The 18,634-nt window shown below is 48.2% G+C and overlaps 1 long non-coding RNA gene across 4 annotated transcripts in view; it reads right to left on the bottom strand.

Moving 5' to 3' along the window:
• The window catches only part of LOC116552575, a 27,221-nt gene extending 8,801 nt beyond the window's left edge, over window positions 1–18,420 (bottom strand). Inside the window, exons 1-2 of one of the 4 annotated variants that reach the window (XR_004269491.1) lie at window positions 12,607–18,172; window positions 11,831–11,998 (exon numbers count right to left, since the gene is read on the bottom strand). This is a non-coding gene — a long non-coding RNA (uncharacterized LOC116552575). Of the gene's footprint in view, window positions 1–5,297; window positions 5,430–11,830; window positions 12,577–12,606; window positions 18,173–18,196 lie in introns of those variants that run through there. The other 3 variants (XR_004269464.1, XR_004269485.1, XR_004269500.1) reach the window with 3 other exon arrangements.
• Between the last annotated feature and the right edge of the window lie 214 nt (window positions 18,421–18,634).

Genomic DNA, 18,634 nt, shown 5'->3' with positions numbered 1-18,634 from the left:
CTCAATTCCACATGGTGATTCTTGGTTGATTGCGTCTAAAATAGTTTAAATGGTTCTTCCCTTCTGGGGAGAGAGAGAAGGGCGCAAAAGACCAAGGAGGAAAAAAAAGCCAACTTTTCCCCCCCACGCCAGGCACTTGCTCCCTGAGCCTCGGAGTGGAGAGTGAAGTGGTGTGTGCGAGGCTTGGCAAGTTTTTGGGGGGGCTGTCCAAGGTCTAGTCCAACCCCCTCTGCCGAGGAGGACGTGCTCTGAAACTCAACCAATTTCCCCACTGCTTTTGTTACTGATGAACTGAAGCCCTATTGTTCATCCATTGCCACGGTCTTTTTCAGTCCCCACACTACGTTCTGCGTTGCCAGAGATAATGAATTTGCACCCAAACCTCTCACAGTCCCCTCCTGACAGACGGAACAAATTAGAAATGTCTCGTCTGAAGGAAGGCAATGGCTACATTTTCTTATTGTAGGATGCAAAGCACACATTTCTTTGGAAACTTCTTTTGCTTTTTTTTAAAAAAACCTTTTCTTCTTTCTTTTTTCTTCCAGTTTTTTTCCCTCTCTTGATTTCCTAAGATTTTTTTTTTTTAAAGAGTCGCCCTGTCGTTTTTCCAATGCACCGTTTTATGTAACTTGTGAGTCTTCCTAACCTTCTTCCCCTTCTTTCCTCTCCTTTCTTAAGGACTCCCTTTGCAATTTTATTTACAAACTTGGAGAATGACCTTTTGACTCGCAGACTTTTTTTTAAAAAAAAGAAAGGTCTTTTGGTTCAAGTCCCCCCTTCCTCACCCCTCCCCGTTTGTGTTGTGGTTGTTAAATGTGTTTGTCTAAAGACAAGCAATGCATTCTAAAGATTTTTATTCTCTAAACTCCAGAGCTATTCTAAAGGTACCAGGGACGTGCCATAAGGGTTATCTATTTGAGGAGGAAGAAAAAGCGTGTCGTGTGTGTGTGTGTGTGTGTGTGTGAGTGTGTACGCGTGCGCGCGCCAGCGCGCGCGCGTGTGTCTGTCTTCCAGGGAGAGACGGAGAGATGTTGGAGGGTTGGGGTGGAAGTGTGCAGACAGAAAAGGGTGGGGGCTTCGAGGGGAAGGTGGGCTTCCTGCCACACAAGCGGGGAGGCTGTCAGCGGTGTGGGCGCAGGGGTGCGGGGGAGCCGAGTGCCGTCTACCCCTCTGGGCCTGTTCGCGCGCCCAGGACTGGCCGCAGCCTGGGCGCGGGTGTCTGAGCGCCCGGGCTGTAGTTCCGAGCCTGCGCGCGTGCGACCGGGTACGGGAGGGGGAAGAGTGCCGTAAAAATTCAGAAGAGTGGCCCGTATGTAAATGCAGCCCGGGGGGAGCACGGAGGCGGTAATGAGAGCCGCTGGCGCGCAGCCCCGCCGGCGGCCCCTAGCTTTCCCGCCAAGTGCAGCCGGAGGACAGACAGCCATGCGTGTCCTTGGCGGGAGAGCCCCCACCCGTCGCGCGCTCCCGCCCCCCGCGCACACGCACACGCACACACTCCCCTCGCAGGCGTGGGGCCCAATGGCCAAGAGCATATCAGGAAAACAAAGCTGGGGCTGCGAGGTGGAACGCTGAAACTGCAGCCGCAGCGGCCGAGGGCAGAGCGGAGAAGTCCCCATCGCGGCCACCAGCGCCCCTTTCTTGCCTGCTCGCAGCCCTGCCCTCCGGCCCAGAAGAGGCCGAGGACCATTTCTTAGCTGCCCGGGAGAAGGTGGCGAGCAGAGGAGGGGGCGGATGTGCACAGGGAGGTGCCAGCAGCCCGGCGCGCGGGCACGCACACGCCGGCGCGCAGGGCTGCCGCGGGCGGAAGGAGGGGAACGAGAAGGCCTCGGCTGCGTCTCGGGGAGGCACTACCTCTGCGCCGAGGCCGCTGAGTTCCAAGTGCAAAACACCAGGCCAAATCCGGCAAGGCATCGGCTACGGAATGACTCACACCTCAAGCCCCCTTCCCCAAACAATGCAATGGGAAGAATCTGGCTGTCCAGGGGAAACATTTGCTGGCCTCTCTTTTTAAAGAGGTGAACTCGAACCCCAACCTAGGACCTCTGGCCTGCATGGCTCTGCAGATAGTCCCAGAGGTAGCCACGGAAAGACTGATCTCTCTCTTCGCTCGGAGCACCTGCCTCGGTGCTCACTAGCGCAAGCACCTGCCAACACACACACACACACACACACACACACACACACACACACACACACACACACACACACACACACACCCCACAGCACTCCCATCACATTAGAAAGCGTGCTCATGACCCTGCTATTAATGAAGCGGACGCGCATAATGAGTGCACAGGTAAATAAGTACCGAAACGAAAAGCCTTCACCAATCGGCTGGGCGATTTACCTCTCCCTACAGGGAACACTTGTAGTTATCGTGTTTTAGGAGTGATTTGCTGTTGTCTGTGGTCTCCCCCTCCTCTTCTTGTGGAGAGAAGCCAAAAATATATATGTTCCATGGTCAGAGTCTTCTTTCTGATACGCTACCCGAGCATTGGTCTAAAACATTTGTTTTTGTCTGTTGGTTTTGGTTTGTTGTTTTGGGGAGTGTTGCTTTTCTGAGGGAAGCAAAAGAACGTGTGTTTGGTGGGGCTGGAAGCGCAGGGCAAGAGTCTGCAAGTGCGGCCGGAAGGCTGGAGAGTCTGAGCCGCGTGTTGCAGAAAGAAGGCGGCGGCTTGTCCTCCCTCGGGGACGGCACTGGCCCCCTTGGCACCTCCGGCCTGGGCTCGGCTACTGCCGCCGCCGCCCGCGCTCTCGAGCTCCGCCGGCTGCCGCTCCGTGTTTTCCCCCATCCCGGCTTCACGTTCAAGGTTTAGCTGCGAGGTCACGTCCATTGACGTCAGCTCCCTGTCTCCCTCTACGTCCGGCTACATTTACATACATCAAGGAAATTAGGGCATTAAAAAAATATGCAAATCCTGCGCGGAGAGGAGCGGGTGCATTCCTGGCGCGATCGCCTTTTATTGAAGCTTTTAATTAAAGGGGCCAGTTGGCGAGCCCCTGAAACAACCGCCAAAACCCCCCAAAAGAGAAAAATAAACGCTGTAGCCTTCGAGAACGGTTGTTTCGGCTCCTGTTCTGTAGGCGGCTGAGGACGGCCGGCTGCCCGGCTCGGAGAAGAACAGGTTAGAGGAGGCAGCTCCAGCCCGTGCATAATCAGGGCTCCGCGGCGCCTCCATTCTTTCCTCCTCCTCCTCCTTCTCCTCCTTCTCCTCCTCCTCCTCCTCCTCCTCCTCCTCCTTGTCCTCCTCCTCCACCTCTCCTCCTCCTCCTCCTCCACCTCCTCCTCCTCCTCTTTTTCTTGCTCTCGCTCCTGTTGGTTCCAGCGTGTATTATTTTTAATACCGATGCATATGTAAAAGTATATTTGCATTTTTTAATTCGCGAAAATTTCAGGTTTTGTCATTTTATTGGTTCCCCTTCTCTCCCCCTTTTTTTTGTTTGTTTGTTTTTGGAGGTTTTTATGTTTTTATTTTATTATGTCTCTCTGTCTCTCTTGTCCCTTTCTGTCTTTTTTGGCGAGTGTCTGTTGCTGTCTCTTGCTAGATAATATACACAGTTGTCTCCCTGCTTGTTTATTTAAGGTTACAAATATGCACATCTGTCATGTATGCAATGCCAGCTGTATAACCTCCTGGTTTGGTCATAAAAGACAAGACACATTTTTTTTTCTTTCCTGACATACCTGGATGGGCTGTAATGTCCATCGCTCAAGGCTCAAAGTTTGATTGTCTAATTAACTTCATATTAGCAAAAACACAGTTCAGGGCCAGTGCTTTCGAGATAATGTATGTGTAAGTGAAGTGATTCCAAAGATTTCTAAAGAATTTTTGTGCTGATTGCCTGAGAGGTGTGGCTTTCCCCGCCCTATTGCTTTCTAGCATTTCTTATTTATATAAAATATATATATATATATTATATATATATATTTGCAATGTGTGTGTGTGTGTGTGTGTGTGTGTGTGTGTGTGGACACACAGCAATGGACAGCCTTCTGCAAGGAAGACATTTTCAACCATGTTGTGTGTTGTGCCTTATCGGCTGCATTCAAAATTTACTGTTTCATTTTCATCTTAATATGGCTGGAAACAAGGCACAGTATCTTGGCGGAAAAGCATCCTTGATTCCTGACTTCGAAATGAAAACAAATACACAAATAAAACAGTTGACTATATTAAACCAGTTAATGTGCCTTAAAATATACAGGCCTTGAGTTAGATTTCAAGCAATGGGAATCTTGTTTATAGGATCGGATCTCTTTCTTGGCAATATAGCTATGCAGCACGATAGCTAGTGGAATATATATATATATATATATTCCACTTTTTAAATTCCCCCAAAGACATCATTTTAAAAAGACTCAATCTATAATTGCATAGCCTCAAAGAAGAGCAAATATGCACACATGCAGCTTATTCAATTAAACAAGTCCAAGTACATGCACAGGTAATTAGTTTTCTTATGAATGACTTACCTGCACAGATACTCAAGCCAAGACTCAGCCCTCCCCAATGGCTTTCATGTGTAAATATTCACATGTATTCCCCCTTATTTCAAACCTAAAGCTGTATGCCATCTTTCATGCTGGACTATCCAGCATCCATTTTTCAGCGCCCTTAACTCTTATGGCATATCCAGCCTTACCTCTGGCTTTAGTTTTTCCAAACCTACACCAAAGTGCTCATATGATCTGTCACCCAATAAACAGTGGTCAGATGGCTACACGTATAACATTAAAAAACGGAAACACACTCATCCTTCAGGTTCGCCCTTTCCTTGCCATATATAGCAAGATTACATTTCCTAAAATAAATTTTCAGCACATTTTATGAATAATTGCAGGATTCCACAACTGGTTGCAGAATAGCCGATTTCTGGGGGGGCACCTGGCTTAGTGAAACAACTCGGCAGGCTCAATGTCTCTTTGAGTTTGGCTACAGTTAAATTGTGCGTTGACTGTTTGTTCCTGCCTGGAGTCTCTCTCGCACATACCTGACTGCCTTTATGTAGAATCAGGACAAACACACCGGCCACGTAGCAGGGTATAGAGTGTCGGTGCATATATTTAGATGGCAGTAGCAAGGAATGCGTGCGTGTACGGCTGTCTGAGCATGCATGTGTGTACAGATGCGTGTGTATGTGCGCGCGCGCGCTGTGTGACAAGGAACACAGAGAGGTACACTTCTTATCTCTGATCTCTCTGTAATCTCCTTTTCTGTTTCTAATCTCCCTCTTTGGCGCACGGTAGTAACCCGAAGCGTGTGAACCGTCATCGTTGTGTGAGCGCTGTGGCTTACCCCGAGGGCCTGTGGCTCGGTGGCTCGCTGGCTCGGTGGGTGTTGGGGAAGAGGGTGGGTAGCGTCGCTGCCGCCGCCGCCGCGAGTCCGGGTGCTCTGTCCCAGCCCGGCAGTCGAGCGCTCAGTGCCGGAGCCCCCTCCCACCCCGCCCTCACCCCCATCCTCCACTCCCCTCCCTTCTGCGCCTCCCCCAACCCCCCGCCCCGCATTACCATATGGAGGCCGAGTTCCTGCGAATCACAGCAGCAGCGGGAGGTATTTGAATAAGCCCCGCAACCCCGCGCAGACCCCAACTCCTCCGTGAGCTGCACGCCCTGCACCAAGAGCCACCACTCTGACGGGTAACCTGGCAGCGACTGACACTTCCCCAAAGTGCCCTTCACGCGGCGGAGAGAGAGAGGGTCTGCTAAGGGTACTGGGCCTCCCACTTGCTACTTTTATATTAACTTGACATAGAATCAGACAATAAATGAGAGGAGAGAGAGAGAAGAGAGGAGGAAAAGAAGAGAGAGAAAAGAAGAGAGGCGCTGTGAAGGGAAAAGACAAGCGAGAAAGAGAAAAAGGAGAAAGGGATCCCAAAGGATTGAGTAAAATAAAGAGTAAAACGGGGACGGGGTGGGGAAACGGTTGGAGGGGGAGAAATATCCAAATATCTGAATTTGGACTTTTCAAGCTAAAAATACCACCTCACTGAACTTCACAGTCTCCAATGAGACACGTGTTTCTCCCCCCCCCCCCCCCACCATCACGTCACCGAATGATTAATTTGCCGTCTCAATCAGAAATAATTATTTAGAATTGTATAACGGATATAGGACTTAACAGAAAGAAGCCCATTTTATAAAACATAGCGAAAAGCATATGACATTTAAAGATGATGTTGGCTACCTCACGGTAAAAATTAAGGCTTGCCTTAACGATTCAGCAGTTGTCCAACTATGTCCTTTGAGACGATGAGACGGCGGCCCAGGACAAGGAACAAAATGTGTTCCGAAGTATTTTGGACTTTGTGAAAATTTTTTTTTCTTCCTCTTTCAAATTTTATTGTTACCTTTTTTCTTCTTCACGAATTTATTCCTTTTACTCAAATGTTACAGATAAAATGTGAATCTTTTTAAAAATTGTACTACAAAATGTCACCACATTTTGACTGAAGATATGATTTTAGATGTTAATTTAAATACATAGCCAGTTCCATTTTGCATACTAACTCTGCATAACACCTAGTTCTGAATTTAGCCTGTTCAGTGCGGTCTCCCTCTCCCCATCCTTAAATCAGAGCAATGATTTCCCTGTACAAAACAATCAGAATCATACTAAAGTCTCCAGACACCTATAGGATGTACCCACTGTAAATGTCCCTTTCGGTATTTATAAGCCAAACGGCCTTCTTTTGAAACACATACAAAAAGAACGCCTCTGATTAATAATGTCTTACGCGGCACACTGAGGCCGAAGGCCAGGAGCCGCAAGACGCCAGAGAAGCGCGCAGAATTCTCAATACCTAGCATTTCAATGCAGATTCCAGAGATTTGCTAACTGCTAGGATTTCCAAGAGGAAATAATGCTTGGCAAGCAACGCTTTTGGGGAAGACAACCACATTCCAAATACTGGCTCCTTCCTGGACCTGGGGAGGGGACGGCAATCGCGGTTACCCGGCATTTCTGCGTTCATAGATGTGTACAAGGTGGTCTGTAGCCCATGCGTGTAGCCAGGCCCAGGTTTCTTTCTCCTCCTCCCCCTCCCCCTCTCTCTCCCCCTCCGCCTCCTCCTCCCCCTTTCCCTCCTCCTCCTCCTCCTCTTTCTCCTCCTTCTCGTCCTCCTCTTCTTCTTCCTTTCTTCTTTATTCCTCCTCCTCCTTCTTCTTCTTCCTCTCCCTCCTCCTCCTCCTCCTCCTGCACTTCTTCTCCTTCTTCTTCCTCCTCCTCTTCTCCTTCTCCTTCTCCTTCTCCTTCTCCTTCTTCTTCTTCTTCTTCTTCTCTTCTTTTCTTCTTCTTCGGCAAGAATATTCAAACCAATCCACTCTTTCTGTAGCTAGCTCCCACGAAGCGGGGATTTTCAACCTCTCATTTATTTGCAAAGCCCATATGGAACCCTGGTTGAATCCCCTGTCTTGGGATTTTACCAGGAGGCCGTCAGTGCTCCACCGCCGCCCGTGGCACGTGAAGAGAAAGGAGGGAGAGTTGGCAGCCGCGAGAGAAGCCGGCTGGGAGCCTCTTCCGTCGGGGCCCTGTTTCGCCACAACAGACCCGCCTCTCCTTTCTCTCCCCGAAGGTACTTCCTTAGGCCGGCATTGTCGCTGCGGTGGTGGCAAGGTGAGCACTGGCATGGTCCCGGGGCGGGGGTGGGAAGAGCGGCCCTGTCTCCCGAGCTCCAGTGATTCTGCGAACCTGCAGGGAGCCGAAGACTGAGTGGAGCTGGGGGCCCGCGCGGGGCTCCTGGCTCCCGCTGGCAGGGGAACAGCGACACCTACTGGCCGCACGGGTACCTCGCCTGGGCCGTCAGGGCTGCCCTGGGCCGGGGTGCCCGGCTCGGTGGACTTGGGAGGCGGCGGGAAACTGCACCCAAGGCTCTGCGGACTGCTCTAGACCTCGTCCGCCCTCGGGAAGACAAAGCCACGCTTTCTGGAGACCCCTGAGAGAATTGTAGGATGGAACTGAACACTCAGGCACACAAGCATGCCCTTTTTTTCTGGGGAACCGGAGAAACCCGCAGACGCAGTTGCCCACCGTCCCTTGTTTAATAAGAGAGACCCAAGCAGAGGTCAGAGCCTTGACCTCCTCAGGTTCATGACCCAGGCCTCTTCCCCGCCGTCCCCAGAGCGACACTGACTAAAGAAGATATCTTTACAAATTAGGAAAAGAAAAGAGTTCATTACCCTCCCTTAGGCGGGGAAATGTGCGAGTCAAGGGATACAGACTCAGATGCAGCGGTTGGCGCCGGCCACGCGAACCGGCCGAGCCCTGCTGCTAGCCAGCTTCGAGCACCTTTAGAGCACCCTGCTGCCGCCGCCAGGGAGTGAAATTTGATAGCTTCTCTTTAAGAATTATAATCGTCTTAATCACCCCTGAAACAAAGGCAAATTTGGGCTGCTGGTGATATTCTGGAGACCTACGGATGTGTATATATATATATTTAAAGCCTGTATACCAAAGCATATATATATACACACACACACACACACACACACACATATATTATATATATATACACACGTGTGTGTACATATACACACACATACACATGTGTGCATATATATACATATATATATATATATGTATCTTCTGCGACAAGGCTTCGGTGGTTGGCTTCTGTTGGGGAGGGTAAGAGATGTTATGAAGCCATGGCAGTTCTGATGAAAACTCAGCGAGGCTGGGGATGGCAAAAAAGTGATTCATGTATTCCAGATTCACTTTCTCTTATCTAGTGTTTTCTGTAATAGCATATAGCCATTTCATATGGGAAGGAGATGTGATGTTGGTCCCAGCAGCCGGTAAAGGAGGGGAACCTCAGCTTCCATTACTCCCCAAGATGCCTTCTTTTCTCCTTTTCAGGTTCTGAGGCTCACTTGGGCCTAAAAAAACCTGACTGAGTGTGATTCTGATACTAACCTGCTCAAATACTAAAAATATATTTATTTTCCTTGAAACATTGGGGTATCTGAGCTAATTTCATTCCTTGAGATTTCTGTGTAAAATATTGTTTAACAAACCTCAGAATTAAAAACATTTTTTTCCATTCAGATTTCAAGAGTTCATCTTGGAAATTATTTTTCTTAGCTTTATATACCGGTTAGAACTGGGGTCTAAAATGTTTTGCCTGGAAGGTGGGAGGCCTTATTAGGACTAAATTTTTGTCTTCATTCTCAACAATCACAAAAGTTTGCTAATTCTGTTTTATTTTAATAAAATTGGAAGCTTTTATTATCTCTAAAGCCAAGAGTTTTAGATCAGGTCTCCCTCTCTCTCTCTCTTAAAAAGAAATCACCAAAAGGCCCAAGAAACCTGTACTTCAACTCTGTTCTGCAAGTATTTTTTTTCTTTTTAAATTTTCCTACGAGTCGATTCAAATGTATCCTGATAATATAAGAATTCACATCACAGAAGAGAGTCTCAGCAGTTTCTATGATGTATGAATAAACCTGTATTATTAATAAACAGGGCTATATCCTACCAGCATTTTTTCTCAACGAATCCTGTTTCTCACTACATTTCAAAGCTAGCTTTCTCCTTGTGAAATGGAGACATTCATAGGACAGGAAAATTATTATAAAAAATGACATTGGACACACAACAAGCACCCATCAACCAAACCCAGCTCAAAGGTGTCTTTGGTTATTGAAAGCACCTTGATAAATATAGGGGTTGATGTTTTTTCCTTTCCTTTTAGCTTCTTAGGATGTAGCTTTATTTGTGACTCCAAAATCTTAGCTAGAAAGGGCTCTCGTTGTTGATATTCTTTGTTTTGACTAACTAAAAATGTTGATTTGGCATTAAAGAAGATAGGAAAATAGAATTTATGTTTCAAAAATTGTGGAATTTCTCTGCATGCTAGTCACCCCCACAGCATTAGCATATTAAACTCTAGTAGAAAAAAGTTTACTGTTTAGAACAGAAAATTAGGCCAGGAAAATAATCTCATATTTCACATAAAATATGAATAAGTATATTCATATATGTAATTTGTGTATAGGTGTTATCGTGATGACTGTGTGAAGTAACGGAGGAGACAAGGCTTTTTGTTCTGTTTAGGTTTCCCTCAATATATTTTTCTTTTAATTCCTCTTTTTTATCCAGAAAATTAAGGAATAGAAGGCAGGCTAAACTGTCATTAGACTGTGTCCCTGTTCTTTGTCACTCCTGCCTTTCCTCTAGACTGCCTGGGAGGGTGTGTGTCCTCCTTTCTTGCTTCTTAGGTAGCAGGAAGGAAGGAATGAAAGCCTCAAGGATGTGAAGACTGATCAGAAAGGCACATTATTGCATGTGAAAATGAGTTGGGTACATTTGTCTAAATGTACTAAATTCCAGCTAGGTGGTTGTCTGGGGAGAGCGGACTTGTGTGAGGAAGCTAGCAGGCAGACTGAATAAAGTGGGGAGAGAGAAGCGGCTTCGTTGATCTGGAAATCTGCAGGGTCTTACTGACGTTTGGCTTCAGGGAGTAGAGATCCAAGGACACCTGTGTGCATCTGGCTGGAGATAGGGGTGTGTGTGTGTGTGTGTGTGTGTGTGTGTGTGTAGGGAGGAGTGGGCACTTCATCAAAAATACATTTGAAAAATATTGGTTCTATAATTCTGTCGCTAACAATTTGAGCCAGGTGCCAAGGTCACTAATGTGTCCAGGTTCACTCCTGGAAGGCAGCAACATTATTGCTTTTGATGTTAGGAATATGGCTTCTTTCATTTCTTTGGCTCTTTATGGTACTTCTTTTGAGTGGGGCGAGGCTCTAGCTTCCCCCTCCTCCTTTCTTGATCTCGGCAAACAAAACCATTCTACCACTTGAGCCATCTGCTGCAGGTGTAATGGATGGCAGGGGGCTGACCTAACCACACTCCAGTCTCTTCTAGGTCGTCACCGCTCTGCACCAAACAAATGAGACCTGTTTCACCACTAGGGTGCCCAGGTGGATGGTGGATGCTGGCCCCCGCCCCTGGCAGCCCTCAGCTTTTAGAAACCGGAGCCAGCTGACAACACGCGAAACACACAGGCACAGCGAAAACGCCGAGCCGACCGCGCACTCCCTCTGCCCCCTCCCTCTGCTCTCTGTAACAAGGGGGACACGTACACAGCCTTTACACACTTAAAAGCCCTCGCGACTCCCTCTGAATTCTTGGTTACTTATGACGGTCTTTCTCACTGCACATAGCCCCTGTTGTGTGTGTGTGTGTGTGTGTGTGTGCGCGCGCGCGCGCGCGCGCGCACGCGTGAATGTGCGTGTATGTTTAAAACGCTTATTGGTAGGTCATCAGCAGCTGATCAGACATGGTAATCCAATAATTTTTTTTGAATACATACAATTTTTCGTTCAAGGTAATTTTTTTAAGGGAAAAATGAAAAACTATTAATTTTCTGCGCCAAGTCTAGGGTTCTCAGTGGAGGTTCCAGAGAACAGCAGATCTGTGCAGCCCCCTCCTTACCAAACTTTCCTTTTCTAGGGTTAGAGAGGGGCTCACATTCTCACTTCATGACAGAGCAGCGGCTCATTTGCACGCGGGTGTGTAAAGGAGGGAGCTGTCCAACGCGCGACTTAGGAAGGGAAATCGGGTAGCTGGAGCCCCCCCCCTCCCCGCAGTCTCTCGGAACCCTGGCTGGAGGCACAAGGTGCCCTGGGGCAAGAGCCTGGGGTCCCAGCTTCCAGGCGCACAGCATCCTCTGGGCCCCCGGCCCTCCGGCTGAGGCACTCCTTCACCTGCACCCCATTCTCATTCCATTTTGATCATTATTTGAATAGCCCAGGTAAGGGTGCCCATCTCTGGGCTATGGATGGGGGCTGGACCTGACAGGTACAGTCTCCGCGGGCCCCCAGTGTACTTACCTCGAGCGAGGCCCTGGCAAATGTTGGCCCAGAAGCATCAAGTTTCCTCTCCCAGCCGTGGTGCCAGATTTCCCCTCCTGCCTTCTGCTCCTCTCGGCCAGCTCGCGTCTGTCTCTCTCTCCCTCTCTCTCTCTCTCTCTCTCTCTCTCTCTCTCTCTCTCTCTCTCTCTGTGTCACACACGAGGATTACTTGTGACTTTTAGAGGCAAAAGCTTGCTTATTCAGAGGAGAGAGGGAGGGGGAGAGGGAGAAAGGAGGCGGGAGGGAGGAGGGGGGGAGAGAGAAGTAGAAGGGGGATGGAGGATGAAGAGGAGGTAGAGAATCAGAAGGTAGTGCGGGCGTTGGTAGAGAAGGAGGAGGAAGAGGAGGAGGAGGAGGGATGGGAGGGGTAGGTGGAGTAACCGAAGATGGGCTGGGATGGGACGGCGAAGAATAAATTGCTCCCCACCCAGCTGCGGTGCGACGCCCCCAGCGTCCCCGGGGAGCCGGTGCGTCAGCTCGAGGCTGGCCAAGGCGGGGCCGTACAAAAGCTGGCGCCGCGGGACCCCCTTCGTGGGCTTCTACCCGAGCAGACCGAGAGCTGGAGGCCGCTCCACGCGCGAGCTCGAACTACGGAAGGCTCTCAGCTCGGACAAGCGTGGCTGTCTACCGGCTCCATGCTCCACGGAACTTTGATTTTACTCCCGGGAGCCGGGTCATCCACTCCTGCATCTCAGACAAGCGCGGGAGGCTAGTGCAGCTTCCGTGCGTCCTCACTGTGGCCGCGGGGCGCCCACCTTAGTCACAGCCCCTTGTCCCTGCGCTGCTCACGCCGCCCGTTTCCCCGATGGCCAGGCTCCCTCCGCCCGAGCCCTGCGTCTCTGTTCACAGGGGGCACCCCCTCACCTCACCTCAGCTTGTTTTTACAGAGGGTGTGTGTGTGTGTGTGTGTGTGTGTGTGTGTGTGTGTACATAGCGCGCGCGCTCCAGGCTAGAAAGAAGGTAAAATCCCAGCACGAAAAAGTAGCTTCGGTCTCCAGTAGCTTAGAGCCCACGACCAAGTCCGACCATATCCAGTATTTGAGATTACAGTTTGCAGCAAGGGCCAAGGCGGGGGTTCACCGGATCATTTCAACTGAGTTTCAGTGCGGCAAGGATTGTTTATCATAATTGCTAAGTCTGGCAAAAATAGGCCAAAAATAAAGAATAGTGGCAGAGAAAGAAGTGGAGGCATTTTAGCAATGATCAGGAACCAAAAGTGGTTGAAATGGATTTCTCGAACAAGAGCATCCACTGTGGATAAAGGTGAAAGCGGCAGACTCGCACAGAACCGCTTCAATACGTGATGGGATTAAAAAATAGGACCATGCTTTTCAACATAGACTACCCATTAGTTCTCTGTTAATTGCATTAAACCAGTCCCATGGAATGATTACATGGCAGCTTTTTAATGTACAAACACCAGGATTCTACAACGGATGCATAAAACCCGTTTATAGCACTCCCTCTGTACACACAGACGCACATGGATTCTACAACGGATGCATACAACCCGTTCATAGCACTCCCTCTGTACACACATACGCACATTCAAAGAGACAAAGTTTTAATACCAATACCCCAAACTTGTAAATATATATTTTCTCAAACAACTATCCCTAAATAGAGTCATTTTCTTCTTCATTTCCTTGCTGACCTGTGCGACATTATAGTTATACAGTAGGTTCCCAGGATCAACATAACTCTGCTTACATTCATTGTGTATGGCACGTCATAAAAATGCCAGGGGGGAGGGAACCTTGATGGGCGTGGAGAAGAAGGCTTTTATTAACAATTATATTCTCCCCTGGCAGTTTAAATAATAACAATGATGTCACGGTAACCATCTCCCTTCTCCCATTCCAGTGAAACCACTAGATGGGTTGGTGAACTGTATATTTGTATACCTAAGGGATTATTATTGCTACAGAGTTATAAACCTATTCTGTGGCATAAAGAATCTCTGAACGGTAGATTGCTGAATATTTGGCATGTTTTAGCACTCATTTACCTGCCAAATCTTATTTCAGAATAAGAATAAAATGTTACTACTTTGTGCCCAGCATAGTTTTGAAGGAAAATAGAACAAAAAGAAGTTGCTCTTTGAAATTATGTTAGTTGCTGGAAAAAAAAAAAATCCTCTCAGCGATGGAGCCGGTTACACACTATATCAAACGAAGATCATATTTTACCAACCCGAGCTGAGTTTTAAAAATTCTTTCAGACAACAGTGATAAGAGAGGAAGTAAAGAGCATGTAGACTCCCGCCCAGCCTGCACCCGCCTTCGCAGTGCCTGCAGCACACAATCTAAACACATCTGGACCCCCACCCCTATGCATTCTCTCTGTTTGGGGCTTGGTTTCTGAGGACAAGAGTTCGTTCTCGATGGACCAGTCACACGTTGAAAAATGGGTATTTTTGTTTAAGGTCAACATTCAAGCTATATACAACATGCAGCCTATATAGTACAGTGGCATGGTGGGAACAGTTTTCATTGTTTAACAGTTACTTAATAATTAAGATGCCCTGCATGTTGAATATCATTTTTGAGAATTTGCCTTTCTTTCTTTAAAATTATTAGCCAGCGTTTTCATGAGGCCTCAGGATTGGGCTGCACGGAGGAAAGTGAGGGATTCAATAAGGTACAGCTTTGATGTACAGAACAATTCTATAAAAGAAAGTAATTTATGACTGAGGAGGACAAAATTAATTTGGGGTTCTGTTTAAGTAGAACTTAGCAGTTGCAAAACTATGTTTTAAACAGACAACTTCATAATTTGCATTCCTTTTTCCCTTCTTAAAGTATATACAACCTGCGAAATTTACTCTTCTTAGCTAGTAAAACACCTGAAGACTTAAATTAGACACCAAGTAGCCACTGATGTACCAACCACATACAACCTGCCTTCCTGGAAGGTGTGGAATCTTTTATGAGTACTCAAGAAAAGCCCCCAGAGCTCAACTAGGTTCTATGGCGCTGGCACTGAGGAGTGTTCTTTAAGGTGATCAGTCTTTTAAGCATCAGGTGATTAGACAGGAAAGGTAACTTGAAAACACAACCTGATTCTGAGAGAAATCATTTTGTCCTGTTGGCATGAAAATGTAGTTATACCTCCAAGTTCTGCTCAGGAACAGACGGCTGCGTGTGGGGGCTGGTCCCTACCCAGATCAGTACAGGATCTTCAACTGGCAGACGAAATCCAGCAAATGGAATTCACGAAGAAACTCATGTGCGTTTGGAAAAAAAGGTGGGGGAGAGTGCTGCTTCCTGATTCCTTTTGCTGAGGTCTCCTGTGATCATCAATGGCTTTGGCAGCATCAGGGAAGGCAAAAAATAATTCGCCATGAAACCGTTTTGACCATGACTTATTTAATGGGGCTAGTTTGAACTTTGTTTTAAAAAATTTCCTGGCAGATGTTAGTCTTCTCCGTGCTTATATCTTACATGATTTTTAAAAAATGTCATTTATAGGTAGTCATTGCGTGGAGTTGTGCTACAATTAACACATAGGTACAAGGGCACTTCAGGGCCATGTAAATATCCAGGGTAAAGGATTCACCAGCTTTCCTGGCAGCAACCTCTGCAAATGGAAGCTACTCCAGAAGGAGACATTTTTATTTGTGCAGTTGTTACTAAAATCTTTATACATGTGAGTTTTGGGCTGAAATCACCAGTCCCAATTAAGGAGTTCAGATACACGCCACATCACCTTGTAAATAACCACTTAGACACCAGACTCTGGCCACTGTCGTCATAGTTCTGCCATAACTCTCCAAATGTTTGTTTGAAATCTAATAACCTTGCTCCTTTTAGAACTCAGCTCAGAGACTCAAATTTGGCCTTTGAATTGGTACTTAAAAACTATTCTCTTTTATCATTTAAAAGTAAGCCTACTCTCAAAATTTAGCATTTCACTTTTTAAGCTCAAACACTTCCTTAGGTCTCTAAGGTTTCAAACCAGTCCCTAGCATTAAATTCAGTCATGGCAATAATTTAGTACCCACAAGTAAACTGATGGTTTGGAGAGGGAGATGTCATCGTTCCTCTGTTTTCTTTTGTACCTAATAAAATGGAGACTGACTGTATGAAATCCCCTTCTAGAGCTTACCAAAATTGGTAAAATGCTTTTAAAAAATTCTACTGAACCAGAGCCCCATGGGCTTGCATCTCAGAAGGGGTTCCGGCTAGCTCCCTTTGGCTCATTTTTGGAGACCTGCTTTGGCGGAGGCTGCTCGCAGGTAACGCTTCCGAGATGAAGGCGGGGCTCCCTGTCGCCTGCAAGGGTATTTTACCTAGAATCTCCTTATTTTCCGTCCAAACTCACACTCTCCCACACTCGTGGGGTGATAGGTAGGCTAATAAAAGGCAAATAGTCATCAGAAGGGAACCCCATAGTTTCTACAAGAGGGGTTTTGGCCAGAAAACAAAGAGACCCCTCCTCGTCCCCTGTGCCTGAAATTCAGGTCGCCTACGGCTACGGGTCACGGCCTCAGGTGAGCGGCTCGGGAAGGGGTAGCTCTTCCCAGGGCCCCCAGGCTAGTCTTGGGTGGCTCCATGGGAGCGCTTTTTGACCTCCACAGCCATTCCGCTTCGTCTTTTCCTGCAATAACACCTGCTGCCACGGATCGAGTACACCTGACCAGATGTAGTCAAAAGAAACGGAGGAGAAAAGAAAAGGAAAGCCCCACCCTTCTTAATTCCGTTTGGTAAGAGCCAGGGCTGCCAAATCTATTACATAATTCCGGTTCAAGCTGACACCTGTGCCCGCCCTGGAGCTGGATCAGGTTCTGGCGGCTGCTCCAACCTGGAATGCCAGCTCCGCAGCGCCCAAGCCAAAGGCGAAGGGGAAGAGGAACGTAGTGTGGGATGGGGGCGGCCCCACGTTGGGGGTTCAGGTAAGGATTGGATTCTGCAGGGAACGCTCTCCAATAGTGGCTCCCTAATAATTTGGGACCGCGGGAAAAAAAAATAGTCGCAGTTTCGAAGTCCCAGAGCTTTCTCAGGGGGCATCGGACGCCCCTGGATGCTCCAGACTGTGGCGGGCTCCCAGGGGTGCCCCCTCCAGCCCCGTCAGGAGCGGAGGACTCACCTGCCACTGGGCTGCCGGAAGCACTCACTCCTGCTCCCGTCTCCCCCCTGGGAACTATTGATGCGGACCTTGGAGGTGCCTATGGCGTGGCCTAACACGTGGACGCGGCCCACAACTCGCCCGCGCTGCTTCTTTCCCCTGAAGGCGGACAATGGCTTCATTAATCGGCCATCATTAAACTGACCCAAGAGAAGCCCGGTCCTGCAAAGAGGGCGCGGCAGGCTAATTTTGCCCACGGCTGACGGTTGGAGCAAATGGTGGTTAACACGCTGGATCGCGCTCTGGTAAAGGCCTGACCGTCCCGATCTTTGGGATCTGCACCAATTATCCCATGAAAAAAAAAAAAAAAAAAAAAAAGATCAGCTCCCAAACTCCTAGGAATCCACACTCCTCCTCCCCAAACTTTCTGCTCCCCGCTAAGGCAAAAGACCCCGAGCGTTGTAAGCCCTTTTGTCAGAACACGAATTAATGTTTTTAAGATTTTTTTTTCTCAAAAGAATTAAGAGCTCTAGAAGCGACCCTTCCACTCATTAGGACACTATGTCAAAGGGACTCGTCATGGCAATTTACAAATATCACGAAGGTGGACGGCGCTTTTGGAATATAACTCGGGCTTCGTTTCATGCAGTTTTTAAGGAATTCGTTGAGGCCCTGGAGACATGACTCATTTTCCCCAGTCCATAGTGGGAAATGCTTATTGGGATTTAGTTGAGATAAATAAAATAAAAGCTATATTCAAAGTTTCATGTGGACCTTAAAAAAAAAAACAAAAAACAAAAAACAAAACAAAACCACGCACACGCAGCAAGAGGCAATGACCTTCCCTGGACATCGCAGGCATCGCCTCGCTCCCGCTCCCAGAGTCAAATCCGGGCGTCCATCTCCACCATCAACCCCCGCCCCTTCCCCATTCCTCATCAAAAGGCAAGAGAAACGTCTTCCATATTTCTTTCCTCCACCCATCTCAAAGACGTCTGGGCATTTCCTTGTGCATCATATCCTAAACAAATATCCTCCCTTTACAAATTCGTGTGAGCCTAGGACGGTGTGGACCTGCACCCCTCTTCCCCGTGGCGACCGTGTTGGAGAAACTCGCCAGGACCAGTGTGCTGCGGTGGCCAGAAAGCGCGCTGCCCAGCCTTGGAGAGCTGGAGAAACCAGCCGGGCCCCGCCGAACCTGCGCTCGCAGAGAATGTTATCTTCACAGCAACTTAGTAAGCCCCACAGAACAAAAGTTAAAGCGTGATGGCACCATACCTTTCCCCGGGTTACTCAGGCGCCTGTCTCCCATTTTGAACATGCTGGAAATGTTGGATTTGGGGAGGTTTGCTTTGGCTGGATTTGGGTTGTCTATATAAGCCCTGCTGGAGTACTGTACTAAGGAACGGGCCTTGATGGACTCGGGTGTTAATTAACGCGCGGCTAATTTGAGCTCAAGGAGAGGGAGGCGGCCGGTAGCGACGCGAGCCGCGAGGGGCCAGTGACCTCTAGTGGACATGAGGAGATATGCAGCGAGAGTGAGTGTGTGGAGGAGAAAACTCCTTCCTGCGCCGCAGCTAGGGTGTCTCCTCTAAGTCCAGTGCCAGGGAGGGACACGAGTCCCCAGTTTAAGGGGGAAAAAGCCGTCAGCAAGTGGTGTCGAGCTTAGCTCTTCTGTTGTATCTGAAATCTAAAAGCAATTTAAACGTGCGCGCG

This window comes from Sapajus apella, unplaced genomic scaffold (assembly GCF_009761245.1).
Source record: "Sapajus apella isolate SASKATOON/1434 unplaced genomic scaffold, GSC_monkey_1.0 scaffold1, whole genome shotgun sequence".
Taxonomy (NCBI): Eukaryota; Metazoa; Chordata; class Mammalia; order Primates; family Cebidae; genus Sapajus; species Sapajus apella.
Note: the sequence above shows the minus strand (reverse complement) of the source record. Positions and strands in the feature narration are given on the sequence as shown.